Here is an 18,394-nt window from a genome sequence, read left to right on the forward strand (position 1 = left end):
GGGGCTGTAGTGCTGCTGCTGTCCACTTACGAGTGGCACCTGCATATTCTCCAGACTTCTGCTTGTACGTATTTGAAAACTGGAGCAGATATTTATGAGTATAGAGCGCTTCTTCTTGGGTTATCATCTCAACCTCACCTTTAGGAGCTTTCTGAGACTTAATTTTAGTGACAGGTCTCGCGGAAATAAAGCAACATCTTGTAAGGCATCTCCCTCAGGCAATGCTACTGCTGCAGCCCCACTTGGCATATCAACTTGAATAGTTTGGCTAATCTGCTCAGGTGTGGATTGTGGATTAATACTTTCAGCTGGGAGGGGTGGATCTATTGACTGGGTGGGTGAATTGTTTCTAAGGGCTCAGTATCCTCCTCTTCTGGATCATCAGCCCATCTGTTCCCATCCCATGTTTCAGGGTCCCAACTTTTCCCTATCAATGCCCTTACTTTGTTATCAGACACTGCTCTAGATCTGCAATTCAGCTGCTGCTGTAATTCAGCCACTCATATAATGAGACTCTGGACCTAGTTCTCAGCCATGTCCGATCTTTTACCAGAGGAGAGAAGGCTCTCCTTTGTAGCACAGACGGAAGCTTTCAAATCTGTTAGTCTGCCCCTGAGGCGCACTTCTGAGGCTCTGAGACCATCCCTCTCCTTAATCACACTTTCCGTTGTAAGAAGGACCAGCCAACCAGCTTCCTTATACTTGTCATCCTGGCAAAACTCCTGGAAAATATCAAACATACATCACTCAGAGCCTCTCCTTTAACCAGCACCCCATCTATCAGTGGTGCTACTGTAGGTACTATCTTTGCTATCTCACACCATGCACTAGTAAGAGTAGCAGACTTAGCCATGCTTTGGGGTGTTGAAGTAGCATTATTAGTGCTGCTAAGACTAATCAGGACGGAGAACCAATTTAAGAAGCCCATATTTATGATTTTATTTCTCTAGAAGCACTCCTGCTACAAAACGTGTTAGACAGGGTTCTCTAGAGAGACAAAACCAGATTGTTAATAATTATATATATACAGATAGATAGATATATAACACAGGAAAGAAACAGTTAAATTATAAAGCAGTACAAATGGCTCAGTGCAACTCACTCCCTTGAGACAGTGGTGAGACACTGGCAGTCCGATGATCAAAGAGCAAGAGACAAGAAAAGCGAGGCTTGCCGAGCCATTTCTCTCTCCATCCTTCAATTAATCCCACATGTGTTTATCGGCCAGGCTGGCACAGTAAACAAACTACCTCACCTTCTGAACTCCAAAATCATGTTTCCAAATGCCAACGGACACCTTCATCAAAGTGTCACAGATGTCTACAGTCAACACAGACCAACTGGTTTCCTAAGCTTCTCCTCCTACAAGTACCCACCCCCAGCCTCGTTGCCTATGAAAGACACTTAGGAGTCCACCTTGAACTTCTCTTTCCTCTCCACTCCAACCACCAATCACTTACAAAATGCAGTTTGCCACTTATATTTCAACAGTATGCTTGTTTTTTGCTTATTTTTTTTATTTTGTGGAAGAAAATAATGTTATTTTCATTAATTCAAATAATTACACCATAAGAGCTAGAATTAGGGAACCACACTTCCATGGCGCTTCTGAAAGAAAGTGATTAATGATGGAGAAGAGGCTGAACTTTTACACGTTACATGGCCACTATCAGTTATCGATGCATTCTAAATTAACTTGGTCGTGAGAGATATTTCCCAGTTCTTCAATGTGAATGTGATCAGGCCAATCCGTGTGCCAGTTCGCACTGCTTCAGCACCTCACTGAAACCCTCGCAGAGTTGGAGGTCGCCCTGGTTCCGGACACCCCCCAAAAACTTCTTCATCTCATAGTGGCAAGGGCCACACTGTTGCCACGGCAGGTACACCGACTGGGCCCCCCAAGGCTCCCGGTACAGGATGTCAGGCCTGGCAGGCTCAGCGCTGCTTCCCCCACTGAAGCCTCTGGTGATGGCAGGGCCCAGCGTGTGCCCAACAGCAGACCCCACCGTCATACTGGCTGCTGTGGTCATCTGGCCCTCAGACTGGGCTGTCGGGGAGCACAGAAGCGGTGAGCCGACCACAATTGGTGGGACTACAGCTGGTGATGGGCAGCTGGGGCTGGCCTGGGGGCAGCTCTCATCGGAGGGGCCTGGCTGGCCAGAGTGGCCACACGGGAGGTAGCGCTCCGGCTTCCACGCGGCATTGTAACTACACGACGAGGCACCTTCTCAATGAGGAAAACGCAGAGGGCAGTATCGAACAACTGGTTTCTGCGCCAACAGAGAGTAGACAGTGCTTGCTTTTTGTTTCATGCTTCCTCTCAGCTAGGCCATGTGATTGCTCACCTGAACTGCTTACTAGCCCCAGTCTCATCTTCTCTTCTCCCCCAAATACTTTTTGCAAGGTCACAAATCACCTTTCTGAAATATCTCTTTGACCAGTCATTCCTCTACTTCTAATGTATTTTATTTTCAGACTCGAACTTTTTTATTGTATGTACCAATAGTTGGCATTGTTTCTTCTATGGATAATCCATTCAAATATCACTTGATGAAGCCGATAGACCTTCACCTACTGACGGCACCTATTGAGGCCGTATTTCCAGATCTGACCATGCCAGTTTCAGCTGCGCGTGGCTCCAGTAGAGCTGCTGGTGACCCATCTTGTTTCCAGGCCCTCTCCAAGACAAAGGTCTCTACCTCCAATTTTACTAAAATCCCGTTGCCTGAAATATGCAGTTCTAACTCCTAAGCACAGTGCACTGTACTGTTTTGCCGCTGTGTTAGAGATACTGCTTCTGCCTAGAATGCCTATTTGCTCTTCTTGACAACCCCTTCCCCTACATCTCATCCACCATCCCGCTCCCCCGCCAACTTGCCTCTGCCTGAATTCAAGTGTATACTTTAAAACCCAACTCAAAGATCATTTCTCGGAACTTTCCCCTAATTGATTCACGTACCCTTAGAGAATTGTTCCATAATTTGTACTTATTGGCATTCATTTTGTAAATCCACCGCTCATCTTTCAGCCGGCTGTACTGAGGTGGTCTCGGTGCTGCTGCAACGGCTATTTCTAACACCAGCAGGGTCACCCCGGTGGACAGGTTTCAGTGAAGCTTTGAGAAGAAACAGGGCACTTCTGAAAAGTTGAGTGCAGGAGGATGACTCCCTCAGGTCAGAAGGCAGTGAGACCACGACTGATGAGGAGATGCCACCTCAAAGTACAGCTGGCTTTGAGGATGTGGACAAAGTCAAGCTTTAGGGGCGGTTACGTCCCGATGTGGTCTGATTCCAAACGAGAAATGGTAGCTGGGAACACCCACTAATAACCGGAAAGTGGAATGTACCAAGTATGAACTTAGGAAAACTGGGAGGTATCAAAAAAAAAACAACAATGAGTGCATGAGACTGATATCACAGGCACTGGTTAGTAGAAATACGCTGGTATTGGCTGGCTTTAATCAGGTGATTATATGGTTCACTATGCTGGGAACTACAAATTAACAAAGAACAGCATCACCATTCATCATCAAAACAACAACAAAAACCAGTTCAGCTCTCTCTCAGGTCCTCCCTTCCAAGGTGACAAAAAAAGGAGAAACACATAGTGTGCCCAATAGTGCTGCAGCCAAGTGCAGCCCATTTGCTGCACGAGCTGCACCTACGGCGTGCCCGAAGACCAGGCCACGGGGCAGTCCCGATGGAGAACACAATGGAGGCCTCGTGCATTGGGAGTTCTTTCCTGAACCGAGTGCCTTCAGGGCACATGTGCTCCCTGAGCTGCACATGGCAATCATTAGTGTGCCAGCTGTGCCACCGGCGGCAAGGGCTTAGGAACCATTCACCTGCAGCCCAGAAAGCCCCAACACCACGACCCTGATTTCAGCCTCCAGGTGCTGCCCTACAACCCCCGCCAAAGCCCAGTAAAGATTTTAAACTACAGAAAAACCTGAAGGAAAACAGAATGGAAATCCTACTTAAAAAAAATAAATAGAACATTCAAGATCTATCCTGTCGTTTTATATGCCAAAGTCAATACAGCCATCGTACCAAAGGAAGTATCGAACACTAAAGTCAAAGATGAAAATGTGTGCAGTGGAAACTGATCAGACACGCAGGCAAGAAGCATGGTATTTACTGGAGCACGGAAAAGAACGATGGAAACAAAGAAGGCGACTGGTCGTAGCAAATACGCCCTGGATGACAGAAATGAGGCCTGCGATCACAGAAGATGAGCGTTTCGAGTAGTCCTCAAAAAGTGGAATTGAAACCCCTCTTAGAATTCTGACGTTGCGGGGGCTTAAAGGCTTGAAGGTAAACAAGCAGCCACCTTGCTGAGGAGCAACAAAGCCCACTTGGAAGAAGCACACCAGCCTGTGCGATCACCAGATGTCGAAGGGATCAAGTATCAGGCATCAAAGAATAAAAAATCAGATCATTGTGAATGAGGGGAAGTGCAGAGTGGGGACCCAAAGCCCAACTGTAGGCAACTGGACATGCCCTTACATAGGGGTCACGAGGAGAAGATGAGCCAGTCAGGGTGCAGTGTAGCAACGATGAAACATACAACTTTCCTCTAGTTCCTAAATGCTTCCTCCCTCCCGCCCCCATCATGATTCCAATTCTACCTTACAAATCTGGCTGGACCAGAGGATGCACACTGGCACAGATAGGAACTGGAAACACAGGGAATTCAGGGCGGATGATCCCTTCAGGACCAGTGGTGAGAGTGGCAATACTGGGAGGGTGAAGGGAGGGTGGGATGGAAAGGGGGAACCAATTAACCTCCTTCCTGTGGGATGGACAACAGAAAAGTGGGTGAAGGGAGACATTGGACAGTGTAAGATATGACAAAATAATAATTTATAAATTATCAAGGGTTCATGAGGGAGGGGGGAGCAGGGAGGGAGAGGGTAAAATAAGGAAATGATGACAAGGGCTTAAGTGGAGAGCAAATATTTTGAGAATGATGAGGGCAACGAATGTATAAATGTGCTTCACACAACTGATATATGTATGGATTGTGATAAGAATTGAGTCCCCAATAAAGTGATTTTAAAAAAAGAATTCTGGAAGACAACCCACTTACTCAATGCTATTGCCTTTACTCAACAAAACTACATTTAGGAACCTTGAAAGCTGGAAGACGCAGAAAATCAGTCAATGACATCAGTGGAAAGAGATGATGGAGTAGCCCAACATCTGTGGCCAACAGCAGAACCTGTCACCTGTGATCCACATGCAGGCGCAGGGTGAAGCTGAAGAAAACAGAAAGCAGGCCACAAGCCACCACCCTCAGCGTAACCCTTCACCTACCCCGCCTCAATGGGCACCTTTGACACAGTGAACACTAATGACGGAAGACCAAACGAGTTGTGGGGTGACATCCAGGAGATCACACCATAAGAAATGACCGAAATGGAAGCCAAAAGAGATTCTGAAACTTGCTAAGAAGCCCAGAATCGCTCAAGCGAACGGCTGACATAATGAAGTTGAAGAGCTGCGTGAACACTTCAAGCGGCAATGCAAGCAGGCCAAGGAAAGGATCACTGTGCGCCCAGAGGTAGAGCCAGCCGCACCATACGAGAAGTGCACACGTGGCATTTATCACGCTGAATGAACCCAGGGGGGAAGCGGGTTTCAGGTTGCACTAATGAGATGCTGGGGTAGAGTACTGAATGACGCAGGATGCGCCGACAGAAGATGGAAGGGATATGCAGAGTCGTGGCATCAGAAAGTCCTAACTGCACAGAAGACACTGGCAAAACACAAGATTCCAGAATCGATGGACTATCAAGGGAGATGTGGCAAAGCCGATGGATGGGTCTACCGATCTATGCCAAGAAACGCGGAAGCCAACTCTCTGGCCCACTGGTGGGAAGAGATCCATATCTGTGCTCACTGCAAAGAACGGTGACATACGAGGGGGCAGCAATGATTGAGCAAGAACATTATCACAAAAATGCCAAATTTTGCTGCAGGTATTTTAAAAAATAACTGCAGTAGTACCTCCATAAGGAACTGATATAAACTCAAGCTGGATTCAAAAGAGGATGTGAAGTGCAGGATCCCATTACTGATTCAGATGGGTCTTGGCTGGAAGCAGAGAGTGCCAGGAACATCGCTGGCTGTGTTTGCTGATTGTGCAAAGGCGTTTGTCTGTGTGGATGGTTTCAAACAGGGAAAACACTGTAAAAAAATGGAAATCTCAGAACACTGAACTGTGCTCATGCTAAGCCTTTATCTATAGACCAAGAGGCAGTTGTTGGAACAGAACGAGGGGATACGACATAGTTTAAAATCAGAAAATGTATCTTCCCACCACAGGTATTCATTCATCTGTATGCTGAGCCAACTGTCGGAGACACTGGACTACGGTAAGAAGAAGGCAGCATCAGGACTGGAGGAAGGAAGCCTCCTTCACAGCGTGTGATGCACGAATGACGCAGCCTTGCTTACTGGAAGCCATGAGGGCCTGGAGCAGTTACGAAAGAAATCAGGGTGGGTGACACATCAGCACAAAGAAAACAGCAATCACACAACAGGATCCATAGCCACATCCAAAAAACGGAGAAAAGACTGAAGTTGCTGAATAGTTCATGTGACTTGAATCTATACGATCAATGCTCTTGGGAGCAGCGCGTAAGAAACCAAATGGCACATTGCACTGGGCAAATCTGCTACCAAAGCCCCCTGCACAGCAGGCGTGCCAAACTCCATTACAACACGGGCCATTCGGTGCAGCAGGCAAGAGTCATGCGGGCCACATCACACTCACAGATTTTGTTAAATTTCTGTTTGAAGTGAGGGTTTGGGAATATGGATAGGATAATTGAAACACTATGTAATTGCTTTTATTTAAACATTTATTTTATTTAATGTATTTATAAAACTAAAATTATTCTTTTTTACCCGAAACACGCCAGCACTTTCCTCCTGTTAGTTTTCACTTACCTCTTACGTTGACCTGAAATATAACAAAGTAACTGATAAAAAACACAAAATGTTGGACAGCTGACAAACGTGATGCACAATGGTAATAGCTTCCCTCCCAAAGTGTGACCTAGTGCTGTCGCTAGGTACGATCTTAACAGTGCAGCCCAGAGTGCTCTTTCTAACCTTTTCCCTGTTGGGATCTGTTTTACATGACGTGACACTGAGAGTGGCAGATATATCGCTTCCAAACGTCACCGGAACCGAGTCAGCGTGTTGATACGCGTGCACAGGCCCCCGGAAGAGGCACTGGGCCACATGCATACTCGTCTTCAGTAGTTAAAGGGTTAACGAGGGAATTGTGTGTACAGTATTGCCGCGATCTCCCCTAAGCGCTATTTTCTTCATAACAATATTTTCTATTTTCATTTTATTTCAGAGCATAGCAGGCCACAAAAATATCACCCCAGGGGGCTGCATGCGGCCCGCCAGTTTGAGACCCCTGCTTTAAAGTGTTGCTTTGAACTCTAAGGTACCCCTGGACCAAGCGGCTGCGGTATCTGCAATCACCCATATGCATGAAAACACCTGGAGATCATGAATATGGAAGACTGAACTCTGTGCATTTGAATGACGGTGTTGGCAAAGAATACTGGATATGCCTAAGGGCTGAATTGCTTGAGAGCGAGGCCTGGGCCATGTGAAGTATTTGGTCAGAGAGACAGGAGCACATCCGATGACACCACAGGCTGTGACCTACGAGAGCCAAAGCGTGGGACATTTTTACAGGACACAACCCAGTTTCTTCCGCAAATAAATAGCATGGGGAAAGTGTGTGTCTGAAGGATTCAAAATGGAGGGAGAGAGGTTGTGGAAGGTAATAAAATCGCTAAGACATCTATCAATAACATGTTTTGTGTGCGCGCGCGCACGTTGCTGGGCTGTGATTTGAAAAGACTACCGAAAGACGCTGCGAAACTAAACTTGCACTGGCGATCGGACGGTCGCAAGAAACCACCTTTACTCTCGCTGGGCGTCAGAATGCTATTGTGGACTTCCGTTTCAGGCTGGACTGAAAGCCGAACTGTTTGCCTCCAGAAGACGGCGGCCAGTGCAGGGCTGTGACAGAGGGAGGCAGCACGAAGCGTGAGCTCCACGCTTACCCAAACCGCAGGCGGGGAAGGGTCCGAGCACGGAGCAGCCGCTAGGGGAAAGGAAGCAAACGGATGAGCGCGTGGGGCTGCCGAGGCAGCTGGGGTTTGTGGGGCAGTCCGGCAGGGAATGTAGAGGTAGGGGCGCAGCATCAAGAATAACACAGACATTCCATTCATATTCTTGGCCAACGCTCAAATCGCACAGGTGCAAAGTGAGGCTCTAGGATGCGCCAGTGGCTGGAATTTGCCTCCTCTCCCTAAAATGCGTGCTGTGAATGTTTACTTGTGTGGCAGTGGGGATATCCCGTCTGAGAATGAGTTTTTAGCACGGGTGTGTCTGCTTTGAGCCAGCCTTAAGCGTAGGGCGTGTCTTCGACCAAGCACAGAAATAAAAGGAGTAGCAGGACCTGCTGGGACGGAGGGAGGCGAGATGGATGCCACGGCACATGGAGATCTCCACGAATCAGACGACGGGGAGTTGTGAGGATAAGGACCTTCCCACAGAGCTAACAGAGGGAGAAGCCTTCACCTAGAACTGAAGCCCTGCATTCAAACTAAACTGTGAGGAGCAACCCTGGTGGTGTAGTGGTTACTCATTGGGCTGTAGTCTCCATGGTTGGCAGTTCAAAACCACCAGCAGCTCCAAGGGAGAAAGACTGGGTTCTCCACTCCCATGTGGTTTGCTTCGTTCTGACCCACTGCAGCCCTCTGGACAAAAGAATGGTCCTGCACCTGAGCCTATCGTTAGAACGACTGCATTAGTTCATCTCATTGACGGTTCTCTTGTTCCCTGGCCCTACACCTTACTGTCCTCCTCCAAGGACTGATCCCTACTACGACATGCCTAGAGTATGTGAGATGGAGTTTTGCTTCTGGCTGTTATTTCTTCCAACACAGATTTGTTCCTTCTTCTGGTAGTCCACTCAATAGTCGTCGCCAACACCATAATCCAGGTGCATCAATTCTTCTCCCGTCCTCCTTACTCACTGTCTAGCTTACCATCCATCTGACGCACAACCAAGACAAATTCACTGCCATCAAGTCGATTCTGATTCACAGCGACTCTATAGGCAGAGTGGAACTGCCCCTGTGGGTTTCTGAAGCTGTAAATCTGCAGGAGAGCAGAAAGCCTCATCTTTCTCCTACGGAGAGGCTGCTGGGTTTTAACTACTGACCTTATGTGCCACCAAGGCTCTATATAAGGGAACTGAAAATACCATTAATTGGGCCAGGTGCACTTTAGTTCCCAGACTGTTATCTTTGTTCCTTAACACTTTAAAGAGGTCCTTTGTAGAAGATTGGCCCAAAGAAAATCATTTGGTTTCCTGAGTACTCTTCCATGGGCATTTATTGTGGATCCAAGTAAAATGCAATTCTAACAACTTCAATCTTTTCTCCATTTATTATGATGTCATTTATTGGTCCTGTTGTGAAGATTTCTGGGGTTTTTTTTTTACACATTTATGTATAATCCATACTGAAGGCTATAGTCTTTGATCAGTAAATGATTAAAATATTGCTGGCTTTCAGCAAGTAAGGTTTTATCGCCCTCCAACCCTGATTCTATATTCTTCTTTATATAGTCCAAAGAAAGGTGATACAAGAGACTGTGGAAGTTATCAACAACATTATCATCTGAAAGAAAAGACGGGTTTCCTACTCCTGTACAGAGTTACAGTCTTGGAAACGCACAGGGGCAGCTCTGCCCTGTCCTGTAGGGTCGCCGTACGGCCGCCTCGACTCAGTGGCAGAAAGTAACAGTAGCAGCATCGCATGAAGTAAGAGAGGGGGTGCTGGGTGTGCATCCGGGTTGTATCCTTTCACCATGCTATTCAGTGTGTAGACGGAGCGAGTGATTTTTAAGTGGACTGTATGAAGAACTCCACATCAGGAGGAGGCTTACTTACTAACAACCAGCCACCCAGATAACACAAACCTGCTTGCTGCGAAGCACGGAGGGGCTCACAGGCTTGCCTCCGGAAGGGGTGCGATGCCGACTTCTTGGCATGTGTGAGTGGGTCCTTCTAGCCCCGCAGGCTCTTGTCGAAACGTTTCAGTGGACAGTCCATCAGTTCCTGGAGCCTGACCTTCGGCCAACGCCTGCTGTGCAGTTAGGGCTTCTTCCTTCAAAAGCACTGGTTCTTGCTCACATGCTACGCCTTGAAACGGGTCAATATTTATCAACTTATTAGGTGCAGGAGCTGGGTACTGCTCCCACCTTCTTTTCACGCTCTCCACACCATTCCCTATGTTATCCAGAGAAGCCTTCACTGCGGCCACTTGAGGCCTAAGTGTGTCCTTCGGGTCTTCCGACGCCAGAAAGGCCAGTGTTCTTCCCTTTGGGCTTTCCAACTTCAGGTTACATTTCATGCTACGCTCCTTGTCTCCGTGGGCTGCCCTTTGAAGTTTCTCAACAGCTTTTTGATTTCATTACTTCTTCTGGTCTCTTTAGTTTCTCTTTATTCCAGAGAACGTTACAGAGCCTCTTCTCCGATAAGAAAGAAGTTTTAAAATCGTACTCATGATACCATTCTCAAAGTGACCAATCCTGAGTCTAACTGTTAAATATGTTCAATAAACCTGTCATTTCAGATATTTAGAATAGGTACGAGTAATCTATACACATTTTAGAGATTATAATTATATAAAATATATTCCACCTTTTTACTTTTCTGCACATTCATTTTGATCGTTTCAGAGGACCAGCTGAAAACAACTCCTGGGAAAATGACAGCTGAACAGAAATTCTCAAGGTTGCGCAGAGCTCAGGAGTTTCTGGAGCTCAGACTCAAGTTCAAAGGAGAGAAAGGATGGATCTTCTGAGCACTCAGCTGCGACCATGAATCCTAAACCCTGACAGTCAGGACTATACCAGAAGAGTAAGGATAAAGCTGACCCAGAACCATCCTAATAAAGCCTAAAACTCAAGGTCATCTACCTAGCATCTGACTATCAGAAAAAAGGAGCCCTAGTGATGCTGTTCGGTAAGCATTGGACTGCCAATTGCAGGGCTGCAGGTTCAAGCCCACCCAGTATCTCTGAGAGAGAAAGATGAGGCTGTCTACTCCCATAAATATTTATAGCCCCAGGGACCTTATATAAGGTCATTGTAAGCCAGTCAACTTAATGCCAATGCTGTTTGGTTTTGCTTTTTAAATCAGAACAAACTCAAGTTTGAAGAAGACATAATAATCCAGTCAGTACAACACTGTCCTTACTATCTAAAACACAATGAAAAATTACTAGTCATGGCAAAAAGCAGAAACTGGCCCAAAATCAAGAGACAAAAAAAATTTTTTTAAGCAGACGGGTCAGTGGTTATTCGGGTATTAGGATCAGCAAGAAGGACTTCAAAACCACTATGATTAGTCTGTAAAGAAAACATAGCAAATGATGTATGAAAAAGTAAAGAGGAACTATTTTAAATTATAATATCTAATATGTATACAAATTACTAATATATTCTAAGTACCAGAAATTTAGTAATAAGATGGATTCAACAGCTGGACCTAGTCACCTTGAGAATAGTACTATGGTTAAGGTTTTTTAAATTCTTACTTATTAGAGAAAATGCTAAGTACTAATGAATGAAATCATGTACTTGTTTAAAATGCTTCCTTTTTTAAAAAGTTGGGAGGAAAGATGAAACAAAAACAGCAAAATACAGATAAGTAGCAAAACTGCGTGGTAAGAGCATCTTGATTCGTTGTACTGGTCACTTTCCTCTTCTGCAGGTTGAAGATGTCAATAATGAAAAGTTTTAAGGACTAGAGTCCCTCTCTCGCAGATACACACATACATAAAATCATACAGAAAATGTCTTTAGGACATCAATCAGAGTTAGTTTAAAGGCACATTGAAAATATAATGGATTGATTCTAAATATGAGATATTAAAAATTCTCATTTCGTCAATTATTTCTAAGTATTGTGCTGGTAATTTTTAAAATCATTTTATTGGGGGCTCATACAGATCTTATCACAATATATACATGCATCCATGTGTCAAGCACATTTGTACATTTGTTGCCATTAACATTTTCTTTCCACTTGAGCCCTTGGTATCAGCTCATTTTTCCCCTCCCTCCCTTCCTCCCTCCCTCATGAACCCTTGATAATTTATAAATTATTATTTTCCCATGTCTTACACTGACCAATGTCTCCCTTCACCCACTTTTCTGTTGCCCGTCCCTCTGGGAGGGGGTTATATATAGATCATTGTGATCGGTTCCCCCCTCTCCCCCCACCATCCCCTTCCCCTCCTGGCATCACTATTCCCATTACTGGTCCTGAGGGGTTTCTCTGTCCTGGATCCCCTGTGTTTCCAGCTCTGATCTGTACCTGTGTGCATGCTCTGGTCTTGCTGCATTTGTAGAACTGGGATGATAGTGGGAGTGGGGGGGGGGGAAGCATTTAGGAACTAGAGGAAAGTTGTATGTTTCCTCGTTGCTCCCCTGCACCCTGACTGGCTCGTCTCCTCCCTGAGACCCTTCTGGGAGGGGATGTCCAGTTGCCTACAGATGGCCTTTGGGTCTCCACTCTGCACTGCCCCTCCTTCACATTGATGTGACTTTTTTGTCCTGGGTCTTTGGTGCCTGATTGTGCTGATTATTTTTTATTTCATCACCTTCCTACCGAAACTGCACTTTGCAAAGAGGGTTTTAAAAATAACTGGCAAAAACCATGGTTAAAAATTAATAAAGGAAATAGGCAATAATACTCCTGGGGGCCTGTGTCTATTTGGTGAGAGGAAACGATGTGGCTTCCCTGGGCCATGTACCAACTCTGAAGGGATGGATGCTCAGAGACAGCGAGGGCAGGCTCCAAACCGGCCGTCCCTTAGCAGCCAGGATGGGGTGCACTCAGACACTTGGGCAGGCTGCAGGTGGAGGATGTGAAGACCACAGTGGGCACTACAAAGTAAAAGCAAAACGGAGAGCAGTGGACAGGAAGTGAATTGGGGCAGGGACTAGAGGTAGTGGTCTGGATTTAGTGTGACCCAATGAAGCTCAGCAACAGTTACCTGTTGATCTCAGAAAGGCCTTAGGAAATAGCTGGCTGAGTGAGGAAGTGGTTTAGTGGGAAAACAAGTGTTCTGGTGACAAGGATGCACCGACTGTTGAGAGGGTTACATAGGAAAACATGCTAAACCAATAGAAACAACTTTGCGCTTTGTGTGTTCAAGAAATATGCGAGCTTTCTCCAAACCTAAAAAAAAAATGAGGCTGCAAGATGAATGACACGTGTGAGACACTGAACACAGCCTCTGGAAGACCAGGGTTATGCAGTTCGGCCCCAGCTCCCTGTCCCAGCAGTCAAGCTGCAAGTACCCCACAGGGTAAACACAGGACTTCAGGAGGTGGTCCAGGCTTGCACACATGTGCACACCACGAGAAAACGCAGGTTTGTTTTTAATTCTAAGACACTGAAAATGTTCCTAATAAATCATTTACACTTCAATAGACTCCAATTAAATTAGTCATTTATTTTAATTGCTCATGAGTCCTGCCTGGAATTCAGGAAACCTTTCTGGATAAAGTGCTAGATTTATGACTTTAGGATCACCAACAGGAAGTCTGAGAATGCATAACTGAATAAACTGTACCTAAACATTTAAAGCTGTGGGTCTGGTGGTTTACATAACTAACCAGATGCTCAGTTATGTTTATGAAAGGAAATAGGTCCGTAATTGTCCTGGCTAACCCTTCATAATACATGTTGACCATATGCAATAAGCATCTCAGTAAGTTGAGCGAGTACTAAATGCTCCTTTAGCATTATTCAAGTTTATTCTCGTCCTCATTTTCTAAACATAACTTTACCCATAAAGTTAAACGGTACTTCTCCTCCAGGTCAAAAATTCATTTAGCGAAATTTTTGGGGCTTAAGGGAAAATTCTTAATTTTTCTTGGAAAGATAATTCTTAGTTTTCTTTCATTGTGTCACACAAATATACCTCGAAACCCCCCAAAACATAAGCCAATGCCATAGTCAATTCAGACTCATGAAGACCTCAGAGCAGCGGTTCTCAGCCTTCCTCATGCCGTGACCCTTTCATACAGCTCCTCATGTGGTGGTGACCCCAACCATAAAATTATTTTCCTTGCTTCTTCATCACTGTCATTTTGCTACTGTTGTGAATCGGGGGACCCCTGTGAAAGGTTCGTTTGACCCCCAAAGGGGTCATGACCCACAGGTTAAGAACCACTGCCCCAGAGGGTCTCTGAGACGGCCTCATCTTTCCCCCACAGTGGCCAGCAGGTTCGAGCCACCACCTTTTACAGTTAGCATCCCTGTACTTAACCCACCGCACCACCAGGGATCCTGGCTGTGGCCTAAGGGAGTAACGTTACTGGGTGCTTATTTGTTAGACACAGAGAGAGCTCAGTGATACTCTTCCATCACGTCGTCTTTCAGCACGGGTCTACCCAGCGTAAGTACAGAAGGGACCCAAAACAGGCAAATCCTTTTACACTCCTGACCCTGAATTTTTAGGGAGGGAAGCCAGTAAACTAGTGAATGAATATGTCAGCTGGGGACAAACCCCCAAAGGAGAAATAAAGCCAGGAAGGGGACAGGAGAGTGAACAGCGGAAGGGGCAGAGCTTTGGGTTTCGTAGCGAGCAAAGCCTCCTCTAAGGCAGCCCCAAGGAAATGAAGAAAGTAGCTGTGAGGCTGGATCTCTGGGCGAGGAGAAGTCGGTGAGAAGAACGAACTGTCCGAAGGGCTGAAAGTGGAAACAGGTCGACGAGCACACCGAGTAAGCAAGATGTTGATGTGAAAAGGGGGACGGGTACTAAGAGCTGCAGTGGGAGAGGTCGCCAGGGACCTGATCAGACAGAGCCATCCTAAGACCTTTAGACTTATTTGTCCCAAGGACAGGATCCCAGTGGAAGAAGCTGGCTGCTAAGAGTTTACTTGTACTTCACATGAAGTGCTGTCACTGCAGCGGGGAGACGGGAGCTTCGGGAAGACTGGTGTGAAGGCGCGGCAGCTACCCTGTGAGGAGACCGTGGCTTCCAGCCCTGGGGAGCGCTGGGGGGGGGGGGGTGAATGAGCACACTCCACACGCACGCTCAAGGTACGCTCAAGGTACAATCATGAAAACCGACTGAAGGGTGTGGGATGAGGTAGGAGAGAAAAAAGGAAATCAAACCTGATTATCTAAATTATCTACCGCAGTTGTTCTGTTTGAGCAGCTGGGGAAGTTGTTATTACTGAGCTTGGGGAAACTGAGGCAAAGGGAAAGTTGTGAAAGGACATCAAAGATTCGGTGTTGCAAATGTGAAGACTGAGGTGCTTATGAGATGGCCCCGGAGGTGTCAAGTAAACAGATAAATCTATGTTCAGGGAGAGACCAGTGCTGGAGCCAACGGCTGAAATGGACCACAGAAAATGAACTACGAACTATGGCAAAGCTAGCCTGCTGTTGACCAAAGTACCAGGAATAGCATAATTTAAGTTTCAGTTTGTTAAAAATCCAAAATGTAATAGCCCTCTCCCTTGTAGTAAAAATACTTTTTAAGCTAAACAGCAGGGGTGTCCTGACTCAGGAAAGAGGCTCGCAAGGCCGTTAAGATAAGCAGCCAGGCAGGAAGCATCCCCATTCAGAGGCCTCAGGGCCGTGATCTGGGGAGGCCAGGCAGGGCAGCATCGCCCTAATTTAGATAAGGCCACATAAAGCTTTATGGCAGTCCTTTTCAACCTTCCTAACACCACGACCCTTTAATACAATTCCTTGTGTTGTGGTGACCACCCCCCCAACCACAAAATTATTTTCGTTGCTACTTCATAACTGTCATTTTGCTACTGTGATGAATCGGGCGAGCTCTGTGAAGGGGTCACTGGACCCCCAAAAGGGGTCATGACCCACAGATTGAGAACCTCTGCGTTAGGGGATGGTGGTCTAATGGCCCCTGAAAAAAGTAGGAATAGCTCATTTACCAATGACCATCCGTTTGGAAACCCGCCTTCTTAGAATGCCAGTCGTACGCCGTGATCAGGGTAAAACCCCGCCTGTCACACAGTTCAAGGTATACATGTAACTGACTTGGCTTTCACGGGGCTTTTGGAAGCCATTGGGGGGAGCAAACTCCACTGTTTCCTTCTGACGGTGTTTGCAGAAAGAAACTTAGGGCTCCTTGAAATCAACCCCAACAGCGGCTAGAAAAGCGATAAGCATCCAGTGCTTCCCGGAATCAAGGGGAGTCTAGGCTGCCCAGTCCAGTGTCAGGAACAGAGCCCTGGTGGCATGGCGGCTTCCAAGTCAGGCTGCTAACCACAAGGCCACCGTCGGGTGAGTCATAGTTGCCTCCCCGGTAGTCGGTTCTGAGACCACAGTAAGCTGTGTGCTCGCCCACAGCACGTTCACTTTAAACGTCATCCCGGCAGAAAACACCACCACCAAGGAAAGCATCCGCCCACGCTGGCTCCTTAGGAGAAGCGCCACGGAGCCAGGAAGCACTGCAGGAACTTGTTCTGGAGATCAGAACCCGATGACGCCGTGGGAGCAACTGGTACTCCACACCAGGGACCTTCAATGTGTGCATATGCACACAGATGTGTACCACTCATTCTACAGCAGAGCATCCACGGTTTGCAGTGCACACTTTATTCTGATTTACATGAGCTTAATTCTGTGATATACAGAAACACGACTCCTATACAGATCGGTTTCTCTTTCTTTTTATGGATTGTTGTTACATATATTACCCATATCAATAGTGCAAATCTAGCGGTATAGTGTTATAATTGTTCCTTTACCATCTCTGTTACAGTAGATTTGCTCCCACCCACTTCTTTGAGCCGCCATCAACAAATCCATTGCAGATATATTTCTCTGTTGCACAGGCTCAACACTATTTTAAATACATACCATTTTATGCAAATGCTCTTAAAAGCACTTGAGAAGAAAAATCCACTTCAATTACCTTGTATATTTATACTTATTGTTATTAGAATTGTTGTCTGGAACCTCTTGTTTTCAGTTTAAAGGACTTCTTTTGAATATTTCTTGTAAGTTGGGTCTCCTAACAACATAGCCTCTCAGTTTTTGCCTTCAGTGATGAAAGCTATCTTTGCTGAATCTGGGATTGTCATGCTAAAGAGAGTCTTTTCCTTGAAAAATGTGATCCAGTCTCCTCCTGGCCTCCATTGTCTCTGAGAGGTGAGCTGAGCATCTCCCTGAGGGCTGGCTCCTTTGAGAGGGAGGACTGGCTGTCCCCCTCTTGCTGCTTTCAAGACTTCCAGGTTTTTAATGTAACTGCTTGCTGACCTCTGGGAGCTCTTTCACTTGGTCGAGCTTTCTGAATGTGTCATTCATTTTTTTTAATTATTAAATGTTGCAAGCTATCAGCCATTCGTTCTTTCTTTCAGTATCGCTGGGCTACTTTCTGAATCTGTCAAAAGAAAACCCTGAGTAATGAGTCATTCAGCATGCAGAGTCTGGTGAAGGAGAACACTGCAAACGGGAAGTCTGCTCTCTGAGGGGAGAAGCTCCTCCCCATGCAACTTTGATCAGTTTACAACCAGCGCGAACAGGAGACTTTCCAAAATGGAAATTCAACACGATGCTGGGCATTCGCCTCATCAGCAGAACTTTATCAAGCTGGTGTGTCTGCATTCTAGCTGTAGCTAGCTGGGGCTTATCACATTCTTTAGAATTGGGTATTTTCTCACTCTGCTATTTTAAAGTTCTTAGGATAACCTGATCCAGGACTCTTTATTCTGAGTTTTTAAGTTTCTAAGAAGGGTTACCATTTTTATCAATTTTTCTGGAAAGGGCTAAGTCTTTATCACAAACTTCTGGTAAGGGGTCAGACAGCCAGCAAGCGATTACCAAACGTCCTTAGTGTGCTTGTTTCTTTCTCTCTGGTGCCCTCTCCTCCTCCATGAGCAGTCCCTCGCGGGCCACTGTGCTAACGGGCTCCCATATCTTTCGGAGGCATTCTTAAGTTTTCATGACTCTTTTAAATCTCTCTTCTTTCGCTTACATATTAATTTACCTTCCTGTTTGCTCCCTGCTTCTCTTACCAGTTCAGATCTACTGCTGAGCCCCTCCTGTGATTTTTTTCCCACTTATTATACTTCTCAACTCCAAAATGTCCATTGTTGTCATCATTTCTCTCTCTTGATGCCACACTATGATCAAGCTTTACTTCTTTAATCACGGCTTCCTTTAGTCTGTGATCCTGTTTATTACACGGGCTGCTTTCATGTCCATCTCTGATCAAATTCGACACCTGGTCTCTCTCACAGGTAATTTCTGTTGCCTTCTTTTTAATCCAAGTGGGTGAACCATACGCTACTTT

General features: G+C 46.0%; 1 protein-coding gene and 1 pseudogene across 2 annotated transcripts in view; both read right to left on the bottom strand.

Annotated features, from left to right (window-relative positions):
- The window catches only part of SIK3 (SIK family kinase 3), a 255,887-nt gene that overhangs the window by 91,978 nt on the left and 145,515 nt on the right, over positions 1–18,394 (bottom strand). The gene's annotated exons all lie outside the window — the stretch shown is intronic.
- On the bottom strand, positions 1,740–2,203 carry LOC142447065 (coiled-coil-helix-coiled-coil-helix domain-containing protein 2 pseudogene; annotated as a pseudogene).

The sequence above is a fragment of the Tenrec ecaudatus genome, chromosome 4, assembly GCF_050624435.1.
Source record: "Tenrec ecaudatus isolate mTenEca1 chromosome 4, mTenEca1.hap1, whole genome shotgun sequence".
In the NCBI taxonomy this organism is placed as follows: domain Eukaryota; kingdom Metazoa; phylum Chordata; class Mammalia; order Afrosoricida; family Tenrecidae; genus Tenrec; species Tenrec ecaudatus.